This window comes from Salvelinus fontinalis, chromosome 18 (genome assembly GCF_029448725.1).
Source record: "Salvelinus fontinalis isolate EN_2023a chromosome 18, ASM2944872v1, whole genome shotgun sequence".
Taxonomy (NCBI): Eukaryota; Metazoa; Chordata; class Actinopteri; order Salmoniformes; family Salmonidae; genus Salvelinus; species Salvelinus fontinalis.
Window position 1 is genome coordinate 3,788,795 of NC_074682.1, and position 24,439 is coordinate 3,813,233.

A 24,439-nucleotide genomic window follows, 5' to 3' on the forward strand; every position below is an offset into this window, starting at 1 on the left:
TTGAGTGGTAACACTCCCAGCACAAGTCACATACAGATGTAGGATGTTAATTTATTACCCTGTTGCAGGACAACTTTCAGGCAATACAGGAAATGTAAAACTTGTGCATTTGAGGTTTAAAAAAAGCCTTCTGAAGTTTGTAATTTCGACTTTGAGATTTCAGACTACAAAAAGAATTGTTAATTATAATCCACATGATAATTCAGTCATCATTCATTCTAGACCTCTTATTCAGTGATGGCTGACCAAGATCAGGTACAGCAGTATAAAGTTAGGTCAGTCTATGTATTCACATGGTAATGGCAGGTACACTGCAATTACAGTGTATAATTGTTACATAACCTGTTTGTGGGTTGTGTAACATAGATTTAATATAAATTAGATCTGCAAATAAACTCAAATCAATTATGTTGAAAAGTGAGATTAAGATTATGCAAACCACTAACAGATAGGATAGCAGTTCTAAACACTAACAAAAAATGTATTTCAAAATTACATTGCACCTGCCAACATGAATTGGCATTCTAGCTGCAGCCATATGAATTGTGATTTGTGCCACACTATTTGAAATGTTATTTCATACAAATCATTATTAACATTTCACATGGTTTCCATGGGGGTGATGATAGCCATTGCATAAATGATGCAGAACTTCCAGTGCACTGTGCACATATCCCTTGCTTCCACCCCTATAAAACAGTTGTGGTTTCCTCCATGCTGACAGTTGTGCTACTCTAACTGCTTGCTTCACTGCGGTGACAGTACTGTACCTTCGTACCTTCTGCGTCTGTTGATCTCTTATTGCTCTAGGAACATTTATACTCTTTGACATTTTCCTTGGTGAGTCATTTCTCCCCCTCTTACCTTTTCTTCTTGATTTTTTTTAACGTGTCTTTATTTTGTCATTTTTTTGCCTTACAGTTCATCAGTCTGATTTGTTTATTTTGACAAATGCATTTAGATCTTTGGATAGCTCACTGTTGACTTATGTTTAGGCTACAGTGTCCGAGAAGAGAATGGATGTGTCTTAACACTCTTACAAAAACGTTTGTTACGAATAGGACAAAGCCTACGTGTTGGGATACATTCATATTTCCAATGATAATCGATCTGTTTTCATGTTGTCTATTTTACTCCCGAAATGGTGTCATTGATTTTTGTGTGCAGGTTTTTTCATCCCCTCCAAAAAGTAACACATTGGCACAGACCATGTACAATATTTATATGTAATTTTGTTGTTTTTATTCTTCTGTGTATCTCCGTTTGAGGTTATATTAACATGTTTTGTTTTCGACATTTTTCTTTTGAAATATGGGCGGAATTTGCAGAACGGAATAGTTTTGCTTGCCTTTTCACCTGATCATACCGACGAGACTGTAATGACCGTTATATCACCTGCCATACACCATATCTAAATTACTGTTACGAAATAAGTTTTCCTCAAAAGAATTGTCACCATCGCTATTGTCATTACGAGTTTGTCATGCAGCCAGGTGTCTCAAAATGAAAGTTCAAATGCATGCGCAGCCTACCTGTGAAATATGCTAAATTGCGACATTGGTAAGACACAACAGGTTCTTGCTCATATAGAACTGAAGGTAAAGCACGTGCATTATCTCAATATCTCCTCATGAAAGTTTAGTGAGAACTTTGTTAACAATTAATGCAAATGTGTTATTTATCATTTAGAATACTGTAGCTTGTTACAGATGTAGGATCTTAATTTGATCACCCTTTTTGAGAACTTTCCTGTCTTGACTTGGTACTGGACAGTGAGGACTCTAATTTCTTCCCAAGACCTGTGGAGACAAGGAGTAAAATAATAATTATCAGCTTCCATTCAGTCAGCGCATAAAACCGCTTCGCGAGGTTAAAAATATAGGCCTTACACTCCATTCTTGAAACATGAATATTTTAACAGCCTTTATATCTATTATAGACATGTTTGCTCAGTGGCAAACCTTCAGTGTGTGACAGGTTTGTGATTCTGAAAGAACAGCAAATGTAATACCAGCGCACTCATCTAGTAGAGTGCACTTTCTGTAAAACACAAGTGTCAGTTGTGTAGTGAAATACGAAAGGGTCAGTGGTGTAGTTTCAGTGGGCATTGTTTATACTCACTTCTTATTCATTTATGCGTAGTGAAGTGGAGGTATACAGATGATCAATTCTGTAGTACAGTAGAGAAATCATGCACAAAGTAGCCTACTCAATTGCAAAGCATGTGAAATATATTCACATGGGTGCCACACACAGCCTAGTTTCAGCAGAATACCATCTGCAGACAGCAAGAGTGGGCAGCGCTCAACTGGTTTTGGCACGGAGCTTCTCATGAAGAATGACGTCGATAGCCGGTAGTGTAGGAAAAACTTTCAACTTATTATATCTACCAAAAAAATCTAGCTAAGGCAACAATGGGTATGCAAACTTTATTGAAAAAGTTTAGTCCGAAGTGTTGGTTAGTAGGCTATTTGTGATGCACAAGTGTCATCATGTGCTGTTGCATCAGGGGTGTAGACATGGATGGGCCTGGGTGGACGCCCACTGGGGAACCAGGCCCTGACAAGCCCACCCTATCAGATTGATGTGGTTTAAGCATTGTTGTGGACTTAGACCATCACATTTTTTTTCCTACATAAAAAAGTGTGATTTTGAGATGGGAAAATCGATAGGAAAACATAGGATTTCTCACACAAGGTGCATTTCCTTCACTGGGCGGGACGTTTGGGAACTTTATGGCAAAATTAGAGTATACCCACTTCTCCAGGCACCACTACATCGGGCAAGACAGCAGTCCCACACAGCATGATGTGAAAGGATAAGCAGTCCATAAACTCTGACATAATAAGCCAGTAGGTCCCAATCATAAGAATACAAAAACACAACCATTAAGCATTTTCCAATCAAAATGTACAACTATTTCTTCCCATTGCTGTTACGCGGAGTGGAACCCAAGAGCAGACTCAGACGAGGAGACTGGGATGAAGTAACCAAGATATTTATTGAAACACGGAAAGAAGATGGAGTGCAGGCCAGGGGAAGCTCGGGTGGGTTGCTGGAAACCAGGTGCCGAGGCTGAGGCTGGAGCGAGAGGGGTTGAGACAGAGTAAGCAGGTCTGGAGGGGAATCCAAGGGAGTAGTAAAGTGGGGAATCCAGGACAGTGTAGCAGGATGACGAGACATTGGACTGGAGACAGGGACCAGAGTCAGAGCGGGCAAAACTGTAGCGGAGAGGAAAACAGCGTCAGACAAGGAAAACAGGCACAACAGGATCTGAATAGTAACAAACGGCTAGAAGCTTAGACTGACTGAGCAGAGATTACGATCTGGCAGCACGGAAGTGGCAGGGCTGAGTATTGGTAGAGGTCTTGATTATGGAACAGGTTGCAGCTGATGGGGATCTGCTCTGACTCCAGCACACCTGTCTCCACCCACACAATCACACACACAGAGGGAGAGGGAGAGAGTCCTGGGGGAGTGGCAGCAGGTCAAGGAGACATAGAATGAGCAGTAAAGGGCGTTGTAGGAGCAGATGTGACAATTTTTTTTAACCTTTAGCACACATAGTAACCTGTGACCTAAGTGGAACTGACAGCGTTTTAACCACTTTTCAGATATGAAACCAACAGACAATCATAATCAGTCAAAAGTGCCAAATTCCCAGTTTATGCTACAAAAACAACTTTTTAAGAGGTTTTTAAAATAGCTTCTATTTGACTCAACGTTCCATGACGTACAGTAAGGCATTGTTGGCAGAATAGATGGATGCAGTTCAATACATGATTCATATAATTCACCAATACATTTCTTGGTAGTCCAAAAAATATTGCTATCAGGTTGTAAATCAGAGCTAGCCAGGTACGTTGTTTGCTGCCTCCATTTGGGATAAACTGTTTCAGTTTCAATGACTCAATAAAACTAGTAAGGGCAATGATCACAAGTCAGTCATAACACGGCTAATAGGCTAGCGTATCTATTCATATAGCAAGATAAAAACACGGAGTGTAATGTTAGCTAGATAGCTAGCTAGCTGCTAGAAGGATGTCAACTACCTCTTTCCCTACTGTATTTATTTATTTATTTATTTTGCTCCTTTGCACCCCATTATTTCTATCTCTACTTTGTACATTCTTCCACTGCAAATCACCTATTCCAGTGTTTTACTTGCTATATTGTATTTACTTCGCCACCGTGGCCTTTTTTTGCCTTTACCTCCCTTATCTCACCTCACTTGCTCACATTGTATATGTACTTATTTTTCTACTGTATTATTGACTGTATGTTTGTTTTATTCCATGTGTAACTCTGTGTTGTTGTATGTGTCGCACTGCTTTGCTTTATCTTGGCCAGGTCGCAATTGTAAACGAGAACGTGTTCTTAACTTGCCTACCTGGTTAAATAAAGGTGAAATAAAAAAAATAAAAAATAAAAATGTCATGCGATTAGAGTGGGTGAGTGAATGACTTGTTCCCCTCATATCATTTTTCGGTGGCTATACACAGCTAGAGATGCAGGTGTCATTTGGTTAGCAGGCGATAACTTCAACGACTGTTATACAGTTATCAAATCTCTTGTGTTTGCAAATTCACTCTGCCTATCTACTCCAATTTCAGAACACTCTCTCCTGAGTGTGCCAGAGCGCAGAAGAACGGATGAATTTACGAACGCGCAACACAAACAGCTTAACCAGCTCTGCTACAGTGAATAAAATGGTCAAAGTGAGGTGTTCTCTCATTTGTCTCTGGAAGTAGCTAGCTAGCAAGTTAGCTTGGGTGCTTGGTTGGGACAAGCATGCATTGGCAGGCAAGCTGCAGAAGGAAGAGGAGGCTACACTTCACCATCGTTTATCAGTGCAATTTTGACGGCCAACTAGCTGAAAAACTGAGGGTTTATCTAATTTTCCTTCGTTAGATTTTAGATAATCTTGCTTGATCTTGTTTTTGCTGATGTGCATAACCGAGGGAGAGAGAGTCTACCTTTTCATGGTTATTTCATCAGTAGGACTGTAAAGCTTCCAAATGTAAGAGGACTCCCATAGTGTTTACATAATTTTGGGGTGAATTGATTCTAATGATCTAAAGTCGTGCTGTTGCGACTGTCTCAAAACATGCTGTCCAGTACAAAGTGAATGATGGCAGGCCCGTGTGGCAAATGGCTTATTTTTATAAAGGTGTACTGTGGCTGTGAGTGCCTATAGTGCATCAGTCTGTGTAGTCTCCGGTACTGGACAAGACAGGTGTTTTTATTAGGTTTTATTTACTGCAGTGTCTATTAATTGTCCAAACACTCATCCGCTTTCCCACTCTATATTGCTATAGAATTTCCACAAAAGCCTTAGCTGTCACGGATCCCTCTGGAACTTTCATTGCGCACACCTGGCCAATATTCCCACTGATTGTATGTGTATACAGTTGAAGTCGGAAGTTTACATACACTTAGGTTGGAGTCAGTAAAACTCGTTTTTCAACCACTCCACAAATTCTTTGTTAAGTAACAAACTATAGTTTTGGCAAGTCGGTTAGGACATCCACTTTGTGAATGACACAAGTATTTTTTCCAACAATTGTTTACAGACAAATTATTTCACTTATAATTCACTGTATCACAATTCTAGTGGGTCAGACGTTTATATACAAGAAGTTGACTGTGCCTTTAAACAGCTTGGAAAATTCCAGAAAATGATGTCATGGCTTTAGAAGCTTCTGATAGGCTAATTGACATAATTTGAGTCAATTGGAGGTGTACCTGTGGATGTATTTCAAGGCCTACCTTCTAACTCAGTGCCTCTTTGCTTGACATCATGGGAAAATCAAAGAAATCAGCCAAGACCTCAGAAAAAAAATAGTAGACCTCCACAAGTCTGGTTCATTCTTGAGAGCAATTTCCAAACGCCTGAAGGTACCACGTTCATCTGTACAAACAATAGTACGCAAGTATAAACACCATGAGACTACGCAGCCGTCATACTGTTCAGAAAAGAGACGCATTCTGTCTCCTAGAGATGAATGTACTTTGGTGCAAAAAGTGCAAATCAATCCCAGAACAACAGCAAAGGACCTTGAAGATGCTGGAGGAAACAGGTACAAAAGTATCTGTAAAACGAGTCCTTTTGTACCTGTTTCCCCCAATCGTGTTGGTATTCAGGGTTCAAACCACTCTGGACGAGAGCTTCAGTTCTACATGCCTCTCTGGTCTGGGAGGTGAGTTTATTTTCTTCACCTCGTGTTGAGGTTTAAAATTCCAACCATTTCAAACATGTAGCTCCCGCTGTCACATCTGCTCCTGCTACGCCCTCTGGTGTTCATCCGGTGTCTTCTTAACCTGCAGCTCTCTCTCTCTCTCCACATCTCACCACCCAACTACCTTGCTGCGCTTTCCTGGGCCACTGTGGTGTGGGAGAGACAGTCACCTATCTGCTTCTCCTGCGGTGGATTTACAGATGAGATGAGGAAGGTCTTCGCCCACCCGGTCTGTGGAAAGGATGCCGCTAACCGACTTCTGTCCCTTTGTCAAGGCTCCCTGAGTGTGGCTGAAATGGCATTTGAGTTCCGTACCCTCGCCGCAGAGAGAGGCTGGAATGACGAGGCCAATCAGGGAGCATTCCCGGAACGCACTCACTGAGACCCTCAAAGACGAGTTGGTGTCCAGAGAGGAGCCTGATGGACTTGATGAACTCATTTCTCTGACTAGCCGCATTGACAACCGTCTCCGTGAGCATCGGAGGGAGAGGGGAGGTAGGGTTGCATGTCCCATAACATCTGCTTCAGTGCCTTGCTCTCTTTCCTAGACTGCATCACATGTTCTAATCCTGAACCCATGTAGCTCGGCCGGACCCGTCTATCTCCAGAGAGGCAGCGGCGTTTCAGTACTAGGAGCTGTCTATATTGTGGCCAGCTGCCTGGTCTCCACTTGTTCCCTGTGTCCAGCAAAAGTGGGAGCTCAGCAGTAGTGGGGGATATACTGTTGAGCCAAATCGCATGCCCATCATCTCCCAGACCCCTGCTTGAGGCTAACCTTGTGTGGCAGAGCCAGGCTTTTCCTCTGTCTGCTCTCATCGATTTGGGCGCAGATGAGAGCTTTCTGGACCGAGGGGTCGTTAATCAGTGTGGTTTGGACACTGTTTCACTCGATTCATCCCCGGATGCCAACACTCTCAATGGAAAGCTACTCTTCCGGGTTTTGGAGAGAACGGTTCCGGTTATCCTGCATCTCTCTGGAAATCACCAGGAAAAGATCAGTTTCCACATAATCGACTGTCCTTACTCTCCCCTGGTTCTGGGTCATCCATGGTTAAAACTACACAACCCACAGATTGACTGGTCCACCGGGATGGTAACTACTTGGCGTACATTTTGTCATTCCAATTGTCTATAAGCTGCCCTTCCACCTGCCTTGTCTGCACCCCAGTCCATTCCTGAACCCCCAGACCTGTCTTCTGTTCCTTCTGAGTATCACGGTCTAGCTCCTGTATTCAGTAAGCACCACACCCCATCTCTGCCGCCTCAACGGCCGTACAACTGTGCTATCAAGCTTCAGCCTGGAGCTCCTCTTTCTAGTAACAGGTTGTATAACCTCTCTCGCCCCGAGCAAGAGGCCATGGAAGAATACACCCAGGACTCCATGGATGTTGGACATGTCAGGCCTTCTTCCTCTTCGGTGGGAGCTGGATTTTTCTTCGCCAAGATAAAGGACGGGTCACTTCCGTGGGTTGAATAGTATCACTGTCAGGAACAAGTATCCCTTGCCACTCATCAGTGCTGCTTTTGCCCCCCTCCATGGGGCCACAATGTTTACTAAACTGGACCTCCGGAATGCCTACCACCTTGTCTGCATCAGAGAAGGGGACAATTGGAAAACGGCGTTCAACACACCACTTGGACATTTTGAGTTTTTGGTCATGCATTTTGGTCTCACTAACGCACCTGTTGTTTTTCAGAGCCTTGTTAAGGATGTCCTGAGGGATGTCATTGGGCGATTTGTTTTCATCTATGTGAATGACATTCTTATTCTTTCGAAGGACCTTGAGGCTCACAACCAACACGTCCACCAAGTTCTCCAATGGTCGTTGGAGAATAAGCTGTTAAGGTGGAGAAATGTGAGTTTCATGTTTCCTGTGTGTCCTTCTTGGGTTACATTATTGCTCAAGAACAGCTACGAATGGACCCTGCCAAGGTAGATCAGTCACAGAGTGGCCTGTACACGCTAATCTGAAGCAGTTACAGCATTTCCTGGCGTTTGACAATGTTTAGACGATTCATCCGTGACTATAGTCGTTTGGAAGCTCCTCTCACTACTCTCACCTCCACCTCCACACCATTCCACTGGTCCCCAGTGGCATTCCGGGAACTCAAGCACTGCTTCACTTCTGCTCCAATCCAGACCCAGAATTCCAGTTCGTCCTTGAAGTGGACGCTTCAGACACCGGAGTAGGTGCAGTCCTGTCTCAACGTTCGCCCTCGGATCTGAAGCTCCATCCTTGTGCCTTCTTGTCCCGCAAGCTCTCCCCTGCAGAGAGAAATGTTGACATAGATAACCGGGAACTTCTGGCTGTTAAGTTGGCTCTTGAGGAGTGGCGTCACTGGTTAGAGGTTTCGGTCCTTCCCTTCATTGTGTGGACGGATCACAAAAATCTAGCCTACATCCAGACCGCCAAACATCTGAACTCTCGGCAGGCCAGGTGGGCATTTGTTTTTTGGAAGATTCAACTTCACACTCACTTATCGCCCCGGATCTAAGAATACCAAGCCTGACGCCCTCTCCCGTCAGTTCACCGCTAACAACACCGGTTCCGATCCAGAAACCATTATGCCTTCCTCCTGCATCGTTGCTGCTGTCTCCTGGGAGATTGAGTCCCATGGTTGTCAGGCTCAGCAGGACCTGACTGAGACTAGAAGGGGTCCTTGTAAGGCTATGCTAGTGCCAGATTCAGTTATTTCTTCAATGGGCCCATTCTATTCACCTCACCTGTCACCCTGGCATGAACCGGACTGTAGACTTTCTGCGTCAGGGATTTTGGTAGCCCACCATGGAGAAAGATGCTCGGGACTTCATCTCAGCCTGCTCGGTCTGTGCCCGTAATGAAAACTCCACCAAACCAACATCTGGTCTGCTTCGCCCTCTTCCCATACCCATTCGCCCCTGATCTAACACAGCTCTGGACTTCGGTCACTGGCCTTCCCCCATCGAATGGTAACTCAGTCATTCTCACTATTGTTGACCGATTTTCCAAAGCGGCTCACTTCATTCCCCTCTTCAAGCTTCCTTCCTCCCGGGAAACTGCGGACCTGCTGGTATTCCATGTTTTGCAGGTTCATGGCATCCATATTGACATTTTTTTCTGACAGAGGACCCCAGTTTACATCCCAGGTATGGAGAGCCTTCTGCCCAGCTCTGGGTATTAATGTTAGCCTTTCGTCTGGATATCAGCCCCAGACCAACGGCCAGACCAAGTGGGTCAACCAGGAGATGGAAAATGCCCTACGATGTGTGACTTCGGCTAACCCTTCTTCCTGGAGTGCTCAGCTACCCTGGGTGGAATATGCCCACAACACCCTCATCAATGCCTCATCAGGTATGTCACCCTTTGAGTGTGCTCTGGGTTACCAACCTCCCTTGTTCCCTGCCCCAGAGGTTGATGTAGTGGTGCCCTCAGTCCAGAACCACATGCGTCGTTGTCATCGCACCTGGAGGAGGGCCTGGGCTGCTCTTCTTTGTGCCACCGCCAGAACCCAATCCCAAAGTAACCGTCATCGTGCTTCAGCCCCAGTCTACACTCCAGGCCAAAGGGTATGGCTTTCATTGAAGGACTTGCCCTTCAAAGTCGTTTCCAAAAAACTAGCTCCCCATTACATTGGCCCCTTTGAGATTGTTTGTGTCATAAACCCATCTGCTGTGCATCTGAAACTCCCAGACTCTCTCAAAATTCACCCCACCTTCCATGTGTCCTTAATTAAACCAGTCTGCTCCAGTCCCCTGTCCCCTCCTGCAGCTGCTCTTCCACCCCCTTGGCTCATTGATCACCATCCTGCCTACACCGTCCGGCAGCTTTTGGACGTGCACCGTCGGGATCGCCGTTGGCAGTATCTGGTGAACTGGGAGGGATATGGGCCTGAGGAGCACTGCTGGGTGCCCCGTCATCACATTCTGGATCCCTCCCTCGTACAGGATTTTCATACCTCACACCCAGACAAGCCGGGCCGTGGCGTCCGTATGGGGGGGGTACTGTCACATCTGCTCCTGCTACGCCCTCTGGTGTTCATACGGTGTCTTCTTAACCTGCAGTTACTCTCCCACTACACCCTCTCCCTCTGTGTGATTGTGTGGTTGGAGACAGGTGTGCTGGAGTGAGAGCAAATCCCTTCCAGCTGCAACTCGTTCCATAATCATGACCTCTACAAATACTCAGTCCTGCCACTTCCCCTCTGCCAGATCGTAATCTCTGCTCAGTCTTATTATTCTACTCACCACCACTACCTTGGATTCCCCTCAGGATCTGTTTACCCTGTTCTACTCAGCCAACTCCAACCTGTCTCCACATCTGTTTTTTCTACAACACATCCGAGCTTCCCCGGATCTGCACACCATATCTCTCTCTGTAACAATAAATGTTTTGGTTCATTCATCCCTGTTACCTCATCTAAGTCTGCTCTTTGGTTCCCCGGTGTCGCTCCGCTTAACACCTGCTTCACGTTTTGCTGGTCTAATGTTAATTTCTTTACCAATCCTTTCATGCAATCTGACCGACGGGGACGGTTCCATAAGGCTGACACGCTCTCTGACCTCGCTTGGGGCGTGGCTACTTACTATGCACAGTTTATAGGAGATAGATATGTGATTTTAAGAGTCATAAGAGAATCTGTTAACTTCTTTGGGACAGGGGGGCAGTATTGAGTAGCTTGGATAAAAAGGTGCCCAGAGTAAACTGCCTGCTACTCAGTCCTAAAAGCTAAAATATGCATATAAGTAGTAGATTTGGATAGAAAACTCTGAAGTTTCTAAAACTGTTTGAATGGTGTCTGTGAGTATAACATAACTCATATGGCAGGCAAAAACATGAGAAAAAATCCAACCAGGAAGTGAGAAATCTGAGGTTTGTAGTTTTTCAACTCTTTGCCTATCCAAGATAGTGGAAATGGGGTCATATTGCACTTCCTAAGGCTTTCACTAGATCTCAACAGTCTTTAGAACCTTGTGTGATGCTTGTACTGTGAAGAAGGGGGGAATGGGAGCTGAATGAGTCAGAGGTCTGCCAGAGTGGCATGAGCTGGTCACGCTCACGTGAGAGTTAGCTGCGTTACAACGCATTTCTACAGACAAAGGAATTCTCCGGTTGAAACATTATTGAAGATTTATGTTAAAAACATCCTAAAGTATTATTCTATACTTCGTTTGACATGTTTCTACGAACTGTAATTTGAACTTTCGCCTGGACTTGCCCGCGCGTCGTGAGTTTGGATTGTGTTCTAAACGCACGAACAAAAATGAGGTATTTGGACATAAATTATGGACTTCATCGAACAAATCAAACATTTATTGTGGAACTGGGATTCCTGGGAGTGCATTCTGATGAAGATCATCAAAGGTAAGTGAATATTTATAATGATATTTCTGACTTTGTTGACTCCACAACATGGCGGATATCTGTATGGCTTGATTTGTTGTCTGAGTGCTGTACCCAGATTATTGCATGGTGTGCTTTTTCGGTGAAGCTTTTTTGAAATCTGACACAGCGATTGCATTAACCTGTCTAGGATCAGCGTGGCGCTAGCGGCACACCCCCCCCCCCCCCACTGAAAAACCAGTGCCGCGAAATTCAAAAAAAATATTTTTTTAAAATATTTAACTTTCACACATTAAAGTCCAATACAGCTAATGAAAGACACAGATCTTGTGAATCCAGTCAACATGTCCGATTTTTAAAATGTTTTACAGGGAAGACACAATATGTAAAGATGTACATCTATTACCTAAAAACACATTAGCATAATCCACCATCTTTTATTTGTCCACCAACACCAGTAGCCATCACCAATTCGGCTAAACTAAGATATTTATAGCCCCTAACCAACAAAAAAACTCATCAGATGACAGTCTGATAACATATTTATGGTATGGGATAGGTTTTGTTAGAAAAAAGTGCATATTTCAGGTAGATGGCATAGGTTACAATTGCACCCACCGTCACAAATGGAATAGAAAAACTACATTGAGCAACGTGTTTACCTACTTACTAATCATCAAACATTTCGTAAAAATACACAGCATACACGAATCGAAAGACACAGATCCTGTGAATACAGACAATATTTCAGATTTTCTAAGTGTCTTACAGCGAAAACACAATAAATCGTTATATTAGCATAGCACATAGCACATAGCAGCCCAGCATTGATTCTAGCCAAAGTGAGCGATAACGTCAACATCGCCAAAAATATATTAATTTTTTCACTAACCTTCTCAGAATTCTTCAGATGACACTCCTGTAACATCATATTACACAATGCATATAGAGTTTGATCGAAAACGTTTATATTTAGCCACCAAAATCATGGTTAGACAATGTGAAATGTAACTCAGCTGGTCAGAATATGTCCTTGCGCCACTTAGACAGTGATCTACTCTTATACATAAATACTCATAAACGTGACTAAAAAATATAGGGTGGACAGGGATTGATAGACAATTTAATTCTTAATACAATTGCGGAATTACATTTTTTAATTTATCCTTACTTTTCAATACAGTTTGCGCCAAGCGAAGCTACGTCAAAAAACATGGCGTCCTAAGCCACTAAAATGTTTCGACAGAAACACGATTTATCATAATAAAAATGTCCTACCTTGAGCTGTTCTTCCATCAGTATCTTGGGCAAAGGATCCTTTCTTGGGAGTAAGCGTCTTTTGGTGGAAAGCTGTCCTCTTGCCATGTGGAAATGCCAACTGCGTTCGGGATGAACTGAAAAGCGTGCCCAACTATTCACATCGTTTCAAAAATAAATGTCCCAAAATCGCACTAAACGGATATAAATTGCTATAAAACGCTTTAAATGAACTCCCTTATGATGTTTTTAACTCCTATAACGAGTGAAAAGATGACCGGAGAAATATAACAGGCTAAACTAACGCTTGGAACAGGTGCGGGCCGGTGTCCTCTAGGCGCATGACGCAGCTCCAAAAGAATGACTAGCCTCAGGGTTTTTTCATTTGTAGTGCCTGTGAACGCGCAATCGACCCCATTGGAATCGTCATCACGTAAAGGCATCCAGGGGAAGACGTAAGAAGTGTCCGTATAGTCATAGCAATGACAGTGCCCTTTTAACTGACTTCAGAACAGTGGCCAACATTTCTCAAATCTGACTCCATGTCAGGGAAATTGCTGTAGACGGGGCTCTGTTCCACTTAGAGACAAAATTTCAACTCCTATAGAAACTATAGACTGTTTTCTATCCAATAATAATAATAATATGCATATTGTACGATCAAGGATTTTGTGGGAAGCCGTTTCAAAAATTACCCAATTAGCATAAATAGTCTAAACAGCGCCCCCATCCCCAACAGGTTAAGGAAAAGTGGATCTAAAATCTGATGAAGATCATCAAAGGTTAGTGATACATTTTATCTCTATTTCTGCTTTTTGTGACTCCTCTCTTTGGCTGGAAAACCCGCTGTGTTTTTCTGTGACTAGGTACTGACCTAACATAATCTTTTGGTGTGAATTCGTCATAAAGGCTTTTTTTGAAATCGGACACTGTGGCTGGATTTACAACAAGTTTATCTTTAAAATGGTGTGAAATACTTTTATGTGTGAGGAATTTTAATTATGGGATTTCTGTTTTGAATTTGGCGCCCTGCACTTTCATTGGCTGTTGTTGAGGTGGGACGCTACCGTCCCGAATATCCCAGAGGTTTACAAAAATACTTTCATAATTTGTCATTTCATATACAACTTTAATGATGGAGACTTCATACATGTGGTGTATAAACTTTTCAAGTTACAGTATTTCCTTTATAACCATTTTAATGACATCACAAAATAACAACCCATATGACATTAGTTTTCTATAGCTCACCACTGACCATTCCCCACGTTCTTATGTTTGGAATATTTTTCCAGTATTCGCTTTAGAACATGTTAGAGTTTCGGCGGGAAACCTCTGTGTAGACAAAGCACATTCCTCTGTGAAATTTTGTAGAGGGAGACCCTAGATCTCCTCTCCTTTAATGTACGACTAGGTGTGAGCTGTCAAACCACCCCAGTTCCCTACTCCCCTCTTCTGTGGGTGAGAGAAGGTCTGGTTACTGTCATCCATGCTTACAGTGTGGAAGGCCATAGCTTCTTGAAATCCATCTGAGCTACACTTGACTGACTGTGTGCAGTACAGGCATACTCAAGTAGATATGCTGTGTCAACAAGTTTATCGGCCCAACTCTTCTCCTCTCAATTCTGCTAATTGCTAAGGCTTTCATTACCTGAGGAAGATTCCCTTTAAGAGTGAGTGAAACGCATGCAGTCTAATTTGAATCGAATACATTTTGTCTTACTGACTATGGGAAAAATAAACAAAGGGTTCTGAGAGATAAACCAAAATCAGAGTTAATTTTCCAGAGAATTTATTTCAGCACTCCATGAAATATAAACGTGTTTATAAAACTGAATGACACATTTATATAGTTCAGTTTCTGTCTTTTTGACAGTTAGTTTCCAGCAGTAATGTTCACTGTCACCGGGAGAAAGAAGTGTTGAAATCTCTGCGAAAGTATGACAGAAATATAGCTACAGTGTGAAGTGTAGGTGTCACATTCGTCATAAGGAGTGGACCAAGATGCAGCGTGGTATATTTCCATCCTTTTATTTGGAAGAGAAACTTAAAGAACAAAAACAATAAAGCAAACAAACGAAACGTGAAGCTCAGAGTAGTGCTCACAAGCAACTATACCTAGACAAGATCCCACAAAGCACAATGGGGAAATGGCTACCTAAATATGAACCCCAATCAGAGACAACGATAAACAGCTACCTCTGATTGGGAACCATACCAGGCCAACATAGATATATACTTCCCCTAGATAACCCACCCTTAATCACACCCCGACCTAACCAACATAGAGAATAAACAGCTCTCTATGGTCAGGGCGTGACAGTAGGGGAATTTTAAATGGAAAACTCAGGTTTCTTGCCCTAGACAAGAGCAGGCTGCCACTTATTTAAAGGAGTCTGGGCTGAAAGGGACAGGTGTTTGATCTTCGCCAGGTGCTGCCAGGAGCTAACTGAGATTAAACTCCAATTCACATGATGGAGATGTCTTCTTGTGCACGGCCCAATAGGAAGTAACTTTTTCTTAAGCACCATGATCAAAAATCTTCAACATAGAGCATGTGTTATGATCTGGCCATGTCTTGAGGACCATGGTTAGGTTCTGGACAGACCTGAAGCTTCAAGCAACAGTGCTTTTAAGGATTGCCTTCATCCCCAGATCACTGGTTTATGAATAACATGCATGGCAGTAGCACTGTACTGTATGTCACAAATAAATGTGTAGCCTATGAAATGAAAATGAAAGAATCTTGCCCCAAAAGATTTTGCTTAACTGTATCTTTTCCCTGTTGACACGCCAGTTAAATGCATGCAGCAGATCCTCTTTAAATGGGAAGACAGTCTTGGCACATACAGGGGGATCATTCAACATTTGTCCATGTAAAGCTCTGGAGGGCAGATTTATTTTTCTCCAGAGGCTGCTGCAGTAATTCTGAACTCCCTATCTGAATCCACATGGTGTTTTTGTGATAAGGTCTCAGGTGAGCCTCTGCTGTGATGGGTTACGTCTCTGTTGTGAAATGACTCTGGTTATTATGCTTCTTTTAAATTGCTGGATTCCATTGCACATTCCCAGGCTGAGAGCATTGGGACCAAGCATCTCGTGTCAGATCTCCTCGCCCCGGGTCAGAGTAGACAGGTATGTGCAGTGGCAGCTAATAACCAATACAGTATTAGGTAACTGACCATGTTCAGAGCCGCAATATATGAGCTGTGTTTGTAAATTCACGGTGGAGTACGAGAGTGCGCGCAGAATGTGCTCTGGGCATTCGTAAATTCAGAGCATTGTCAGATTGTCTGCAAATTCAGAGCGTTTAGTTCTCTGAGTATTCAGAGTGCGCTCTGGCCAAGGAGTATGGTTGATCTGAGCATTCTAACCTCACAACGGCAGTCAAGTACCCAAGCTAGCTAGCTAAAGTAGTTTTTTTTTGGTTGCTAAAATGATGTAGTATGATGTGTCGATTATTATGATTTTAACATTAAATGCATTACGTGGGTTGAATGCTGTAACACTGAATAAAACAATTCATTCAAGTCCCATGATGGTAGTGACTGCCCGTTACTGCATATCACTTGTAAACCATAATTGTTTCACATTACTTTACTTTTATTTCCTTCCAAGTCATCATCACATATCTATAGAGCTACAAAAGCCCTATTTCAATTGTTCTTCAAAGTAAATTAATGCATACTTTTATGCCTATCTAGAATATTGGCCTGTTGGAAACTACAACTCCCTACTAGATCGCACAGTTCAGGCTTCAGCAGATTTAGCTCTACAGGAACTGCCTATACATCTCAAAGAAAAAAACGGAACAAAATGAAATTCGAATAATTGAACCGAGTCAACCTTAACATAACTGACATTTCGGTTAATCGCTCAGCAGCACTGATAACCGCTGATGCATTCAAAGGTCCAATTACAATGAGGGAGAGCATCAGATGTTCGAGTGAGAGAAGAGCGTTTGCACACCAGTTTTGAAAACGTGTTTGATGAGATAGACGAGTGAGTCGTGATACTGCATGCATCTCTTTCCCCATCAAAGGATGTGGCGATGGTGGACTACTGTGCCTGAAGCCTCCCTTTTGGCTTTCATTATGCACTGACTAAAGCTCGGTGCAAGGTTTGGCATTTAATTGATGACCTTTCACATAGAGAAATCTCATCAAACTAACACAAAATAATGGCAACATGCTTGCAGAGGAATGTCTGGGCTTTTCATTGCCACTTCATCAGTTATGTCTCCGCTTAATAAGTAGAAGAAGGTTGATGGAGAGTAAGGAATGAGCACAAAGGTCAGGGAAGATAAAGGTTGGCCTAGAAAAGGTTCAGCAATAGCTGACTCTAGCTTCAAGCTCATACTGTGGGCCTATTGGAGGTATCTTGTTAATCTTATAGATACCTAGCCTATCACTATCTATTTATACTCTGTATATCCTAAAGACCCCCATTGCAGAACAGTATCATCAGCAAAATGCTGAAACCAACCTAATGAGGAAGAGTGTGAAAAACTATCCTGTGAGATCTACAGGTAGTAGTTGTCACAGGGCGGATAGTGTGAGGATACAATGTGCATCTAAGGAGGCAGGGGTAATATCATAAACAATGTTTGCTTTAAAGTCTACATGGTCATGAAATTAATTCTACTGGTATGTGAAGAGAAAAGATTTCTCCGCAAATTAGTTTAAAGAGGACGTTGGAGGATGTTGAGAGGCATGCAGGACTTTGAGGGAGAAATTTGAATCCAGACAGTGATTGCATGCAAATGTTCATGCATTCATATTTGTCAAACATCTCAGCTATATCCGCTAGAGACTTTCCTGAGCTGCTCAAATGGAGAGAGCGGGAGAAAGGGCTATATAAATAATTGGCTTGAGTAATGTAGTTTGCAATGCAGATATACCAGCTATAGGGACAAAAGGAAAAGGCTTTTGAAGATCATTTGAATTTTCAATATGGTCCTTTGATATGACCGGGTGGCATTAGTTAGAGACTGCTAGTCAAGGGCTAGCAGTCAAATTGATTGCTCTTGACCAAATAATGTCTGGAATAAATGCACCTCGCTCATCATATTCCCTCACATTACTAATGCTGAATACATGATTATTTGATCATTTTGGTCACACGTTACACATTAAGTTGCAAATAATTGTGTTGTGACACTAATTGCAACACTAACAAGATTATTGTTATATTTTACTTAGGTAATGGCAATGTGACACGATACAATGGTAATGTAATTACTGTGTTACTATAAAAGTAGAAGAGCTGAGCTGCTTAATGTAACGTGTTGCCATACAGTACGTAGGATCATCTCAGGTTGATCGTTTGGCCAAGTCTTTGCATTGCGTATGTACATTTTAGGAACGGATGCCTTTCCTGCCTGTCCTATCCAATTACAGGATTGAAGAAAAAAACATCTACAGTACTGTGCAAACATTTTAGGCAGGCGTGAAAAAATGCTGTAAAGTAAGAATACTTTCAAAAATAGACATGTTAATTGTTTACATGGATCAATTTAAAAAATGCAAAGTGAGTGAACAGAAGAAAAATCTACATCAAATGAATATTTGGTGTGACCAACATTTGCCTTCAAAACAGAATCAAGTCTTCTAGGTACACTTGTACACAGGTTTTGAAGGAACTCGGCAGGTAGGTTGGCCCAAACATCTTGGAAAATTGACCACAGTTCTTCTGTGGATTTAGGCAGCCACAGGTGCTTCTCTCTCTTCATGTAATCCCAGACAGACTCGATCATGTTGAGATCAGGGCTCTGTGGGGGCCATACCATCACTTCCAGGACTCGTTGTTCTTCTTTACGCTGAAGATAGTTCTTCATGACTTTTGCTGTATGTTTGGGATCGCTGTCATGCTGCAGAATACATTTGGGACCAATCAGATGCCTCCCTGATGGTATTGCATGATGGATAAGTATCTGCCTGTACTCCTCAACATAAAACTGTCAGGTTTTGGCCAGGACTGTTCTGGTTTTTGTCACTAGATGTCCCCATTGCACCTTTTTTGAACCTTTTGTTTTTTCCTTGCTCTTTTATTGTTTGCACCTGTGTGTCGTTCCCTTGTTAGTATTTAAACCCTGTGTGTTCCTCAGTTCTTTGCTCAGTGTTTGTATGTTAGCACCCAGCCCCAGCCTTTTTGTGTGAAACATATAGTTCTCTTATTGGATTTTCCAGAGGTTCTCTGGTTTAGTTCTTGTGTATTTTTGAGTAGTCTTTTGAGGTTTGTTTTTCCCTGCTGTTTTTACCACTTTGTGGAGTGTCTTTGTATTTTGGAGGATATCCATTTTGTGCCTCTGGCTTTATTTTGGACGTGGTGGATTTATATTCTTTGCCTGAAGATCTTGTTCTTTTATTAAATCATTATCTCTAGTACTGCTGAGTCTGCCTCATCTTCTGGGTTCTGCCAACTATTAGTGACTGTTTCTCTCACCGGGTCCTGACATAAAACATTGCTTCTTAACGTTCTCTTAACTATTTTTAGAACATTCCCATTGTCAAACCACTTGGAAAATGTTTCTAAAACATTACCAAAATTGTAATTAAATGTGACCATGTTTGAACCTTTGATGAAACGTTCTGTTGATGTAATGAAATACCAAGAATATAACGTTTTCCTGTCAAGTTCCTTAAATGTGCTGAGAATGTTCCAAAGCCAAGCAACTAGCTTACACCATTCCCGTAAAGTTGTGGGAAGGTTTATGCAAATTAACCTTAGGACAACCACACTTTCACCAAGCTCAGAACATTATGTGCTAGCTGGGAGTGTTGTGGAATTGGCACACAAGCTTGTTCTTACGACAGAAGCTTTTGTTGAATGAGCTTTTAGAATTTACATGAATTTGGTTGCCACCAACAAAATCAATATACTTGTACTTTCCTACAAGCATTTTGACTCAGAGCATTGGCCTTATAGCCTTGGTGCTGCCTGCAACATGAAACAAACCCACTTGACTTGATACTCTATTGAATGTGTCATCTCTGCTCTTCATTCTCTCCCCCCGTCACAAAGTACACATGTCCTCCTGAAAGACCTTGGACGCATTGTTGACTTTGTGTGTGCGACACATGGATTTAGCTTGTGGTTAAGCTAGGACTGGCCTGTCTACAGTCTCTATAGTCAAGGAGCATTCCATGCTCCACTAATTTCACATTAGTGAAAGGCTGCAGGTTCTTTCTGTCTGTCTGTCTCTCTCTGTTTCACCTCTCTCTATAGCCCCTCTCTCTCGCCCTCCTGCTATCTGTCCTCTATCTGTCCACTTGTGGCTATACCCTTCCTCTCTCCCATTCTCTTTCTCTCGCTATCACTTTCTCTCTCTACCCATCTCTCATCTTTCCCTCTCTCTATCCTGCTCCCTCCATTCAAGCCAAACACTGTGTTGGAGGTATATGTCTGTGAGATCAATGGGCCTAGCCGATCAGCGGCTTGGCTGGACTGTAATCCCTGCAGGTCATATTAGTCATGGGCAGCTAAATGGCCAGTCTACCCTCGTTTGGCTTTAGTACCCATGATCGAGCAGAGCAGTGAACCCCAGCAAGGAAGACGTCAAAAGGGGAGAAGATAAAGCGGGTGTGTGTGTGTGTGTGTGTCACGGAGCTGGGCCCGGTTTCCCGATAATGATGGAATTTAGGATTACAAGTGTTAACAACGCATCTTTCCTACAAGGGCCAAAGACGTAACACGTGTTTCCCAAAACACCACGCAGAGAGGACATTCAATAAGTGCATTGTTGGAGCATGTGTCCATACTGATAGGATCGGAAGGGGAAAGGCAGTGCTGCTCTCGGATCAGCTTTCTCCATTCAAATCTTACCTTAACATTAGAAATGTTTTACAATACTGACGACGGATCAGCTCCTAGAGAGATCTCACCAATAGCTAGATTTTCATCCAATTGGGGACGGATTTTCCTGCAAATATTCTTAAATCTGCATAAAGAAAATATGCACATTTTCCCACCAGTGTTGTGTTTCCACCAAACGGACTGTTGCGGATAACAAAAAAATGTGTGTGTGATGACGTAGTGCACACAAAATGTATCTTAAATAACCAATGTGCCTACTCTGGTCTTGGCACTTGCTCTCTAGCCAACAGCTCACAGATACAGGGCGGGTAGGCTAGTCTACATGATGAGATTATTATGGATAAGAGCGAGAGCCTTTTATTTGCCGAAAGGCAGTCAAGCGTTATGTCACCAGAATAAGACACTCTATATTTATTGGAAAGGAGCATCAAACTCATCTCCATACACTTTCAACACCCTGTGAACGTCATCATAACTTATTTCATCTGTAGCCTAATAAACGGCATGGTTTCCCGAGTCGTAGTGGGAGGACCACACACACCATATCATCAGGTGACTCCAAGTATACTTCGATATGATTATTATATTCATATATAACATTTATATATATATAACATTTTACTGACACAAATATCTAACCATGTCGAATTAACAATGAACCATTTTTTTAAATATGGTATTGTGATGGAAACGTGGTTTATGGCTGCAAGTATTGAGGTGACCTATTCTAATGCTTATCCTATAATACACTAAATCAAGATTTGGCACGTCAACATGTGTTTATTCATGGAATACATTGAGGCAAAAATTACAAACAGTAGCCTACAATTAGCAAAATAGAACTCAATTGATTGAACATGAAATTGATTTGAATAAAATGTAATTATATAGGCCTATATATACTGTAGTAATATTTTAGTGCAGTCATCTCGGATTTCACTTGAAGCATCTTTTAACCCTTCGCTTGTTAAACAATTGGAAAGGCATTGGAAAGTTTTATATTTGTATTCAACCGGGGGCGGCAGTGGTTAGAGCGTTGGGCCAGTAACTGAAAGATTGCTGGATCGAATCCCTGACCTGACAAGGTAAAAATCTGTCGTTCTGCACCTGAGTAAGGCAGTTAACCCACTGTTCCCTGGGCGCCGAAGACGTAGATGTGGATTAACGTAGCCCCCATCATCTCTCTGATTCAGAGGGGTTGGGTTAAATGCAGAAGACACATTTCAGTTGTACAACTGGCTAGGTATCCCCCTACACCAACTTCGTACTGAAGTTATCAGCGGTTACAAAGATAAATACCTTGTTCTATGTTTATCTGTGTATGAAGGGCAAAAAAAAACATCTAATGACAGACTTAGCTTTTCTCGAGTGGTCTGAGTTAGTCGGTAAATAACTCATGTTTTCAAGTGCGACTTCAGTAATGATGGTTTAGGGAAACAACTGAGATATAAAGATGCTCCTACGAAGGTTCTAACCGATGAACTTAGCTTTTAGATGCTTTTGGGAAACTGGGCACTGGGCACGCCAGGCCGTACCTGATATTCTGACTTGACATACTATATGAAATACCTCAATTTGCAAATGGTTTATTGTTTATGAGAGGCACATTTATTTATTGAGGATATTATGTAATGTGATGTCCTTCGGTGCTGCCGATGTTCACCTATAAAGAGAGAAAAAGGCATGTTGAGTGGTTGTCATACGCCAACATTACAATTGGTTTTGGAAGCGCCAAACCACTGTTTGGAGCTCCACTAATCTACTCGGTTTAATCATTGCTTATTAATATTACCATTCAAGTACACATGTTTTGGAAATGTTGTTATGTTAAAAGGTAGGAATTGTTTGCAAACTTACCTGGCAACCCTCGTTATTGAAAGAACATGTGCGTGTCTCTCTGTCATGCTCCTGCTGCATCGGGAAGTGTGTCAGCTGCTTCTTCTTCTGTGAGGTTTAACGGTGGTTATCATCCAATATGTTGCATTAACACCCCCAACTGGACTATAATATAAATCCATTATACTTTGCGATACAAAATGGGAAAAGGAAAAACAAATCAGAAATACAACTAAAATACTGAAAAACACCCTTCCAACCAACCCTACACTCATTAAAAACCCACTACCCCTCTACTTTTTTCACTGCCTACACCTTCTGCACTACTCTGACTCTAGCCACCTCAACCTGCCTCTCTGTCCTGCAACATGGGCACCCCTACAGTTGACACACACAACTTTATCCACTGAAACTACACAATCCTCTATCCCATGCCCTCCTGTACACTTCCCACATCTTGGAATCTCCCTCGTACAAACTGCTTCGACATGACCATGAACGTTGTACATGAAACAGCACAGTGGATTTGGCACAAAAGCTGTAACAGAAAAGCTGATACATTCTAACATGACTTTGTCAGGTAAAGACTGACTCAAAACTCAAAAGGACTAGACAGTTGCACCAAACGGCAGGCATCCCAAACACCAGGAATCTTCAACTTCAATTGCTCCAGCTCCACACTTAATGCTACCCCAGAAATCACTCCTTTCAATGTTGCTCTGTTCCTAAGAGCAAAGCAAGAAACAGATCTTAACCCAAGTTACGTGACACAGAGCACCCGCTCCCTCTGGTCAGAAGAAGTCCATTACAGGCTACATTCACTGATTCAACTGCACCTAACTCCTTTCCCACCCACCCTGAAACTACAAATGGATCCGCCAAAAGGCAAAGATCCACTTTCTCCCAAAATATCACTCCTACTGGACTAGATTCTTCTTTATCCATTGATACCACGCTCGGGTTCCGAGCTCTTCGCCACACCTTCCAACTCACTTAACTCGCCCTCATTCACTTCCATTTCACCTCCAGAACCCGATCTGGTGGACGGCTCACTCTGTTTGCACTTAACACCATTTTTCTTCGACACCCCATCTCCATTTTTATCACCATCTTTGAATTAAAATCCAGCCTCTGCCGTCCTCATTCTCTTCAACCTCTTCTTCCTATTTTCCCCTCCATTCCTCCTCAGAAATCCGCTTTTCTGTGTCCCTGACCCAATATTTGTATTTCCCCGACTTCTGCTTGCGGCACGATGGCATACCGACGTAACTCCATCTCATAATCATCCTGCTCATATCGGAAACGTGTCTTCTCCAGGAGCGAACATTCTGAGAGCATGAGCAGTGGCCACACACAGAACAACGACCCCCAAACTCAACTCTGTTATAATCCTGTCGCCACCGGCAGGGTCCACCCTGCATTCTTCAGACAGAGCTGTGTTCAGGAGCGCTAATTCAAATCAAATCAAATTGTATTTGTCACATGCGCCAAATACAATAGGTGTAGACCTTACCGTGAAATGCTTACTTACAGGCCCTTAACCAATAATGCAGTTTTAAGAACAATAAGAGTTAAGAAAATATTTACTAAATAAACTCAAGTTTTAAAAAAGTTACAATAAAACAACAATAACGAGGATATATACAGGGGGTACCGGTACCAACTCAATGTGTGGGGGTACAGGTTAGTCAAGATAATTTAGGTAATATGTACATATAGGTAGGGGTAAAGAGACTATGCATAAATAATAAACAGTGAGTAGCAGCAGTCTAAACAAATTGTCTGGGTAGCCTTTTGATTAGCTGTTGAGCAGTCTTATAGCTTGGGGGTAGAAGCTGTTAAGAAGCCTTTTGGACCTAGATTTGGCACTTGCTGTGCGGTAGCAGAGAGAACAGTCTATGACTAGGGTGGCTGGAGACTTTGGCAATTTTTATGGCCTTCCTCTGACACCACCTGGTATAGTAGGAAGCT

The 24,439-nt window shown here is 42.5% G+C and overlaps 1 protein-coding gene across 1 annotated transcript in view; it reads left to right on the forward strand.

Annotated features, from left to right (window-relative positions):
- Nucleotides 1-702: 702 nt before the first annotated feature.
- LOC129814823 (RNA-binding protein Raly-like) overlaps nucleotides 703-24,439 on the forward strand; it is a 152,948-nt gene continuing 129,211 nt past the window's right edge. Inside the window, exon 1 of the mRNA XM_055867884.1 lies at nucleotides 703-840. The gene's annotated coding sequence lies outside the window, so the exon portion shown is untranslated. The remainder of the gene's footprint in view (nucleotides 841-24,439) is intronic.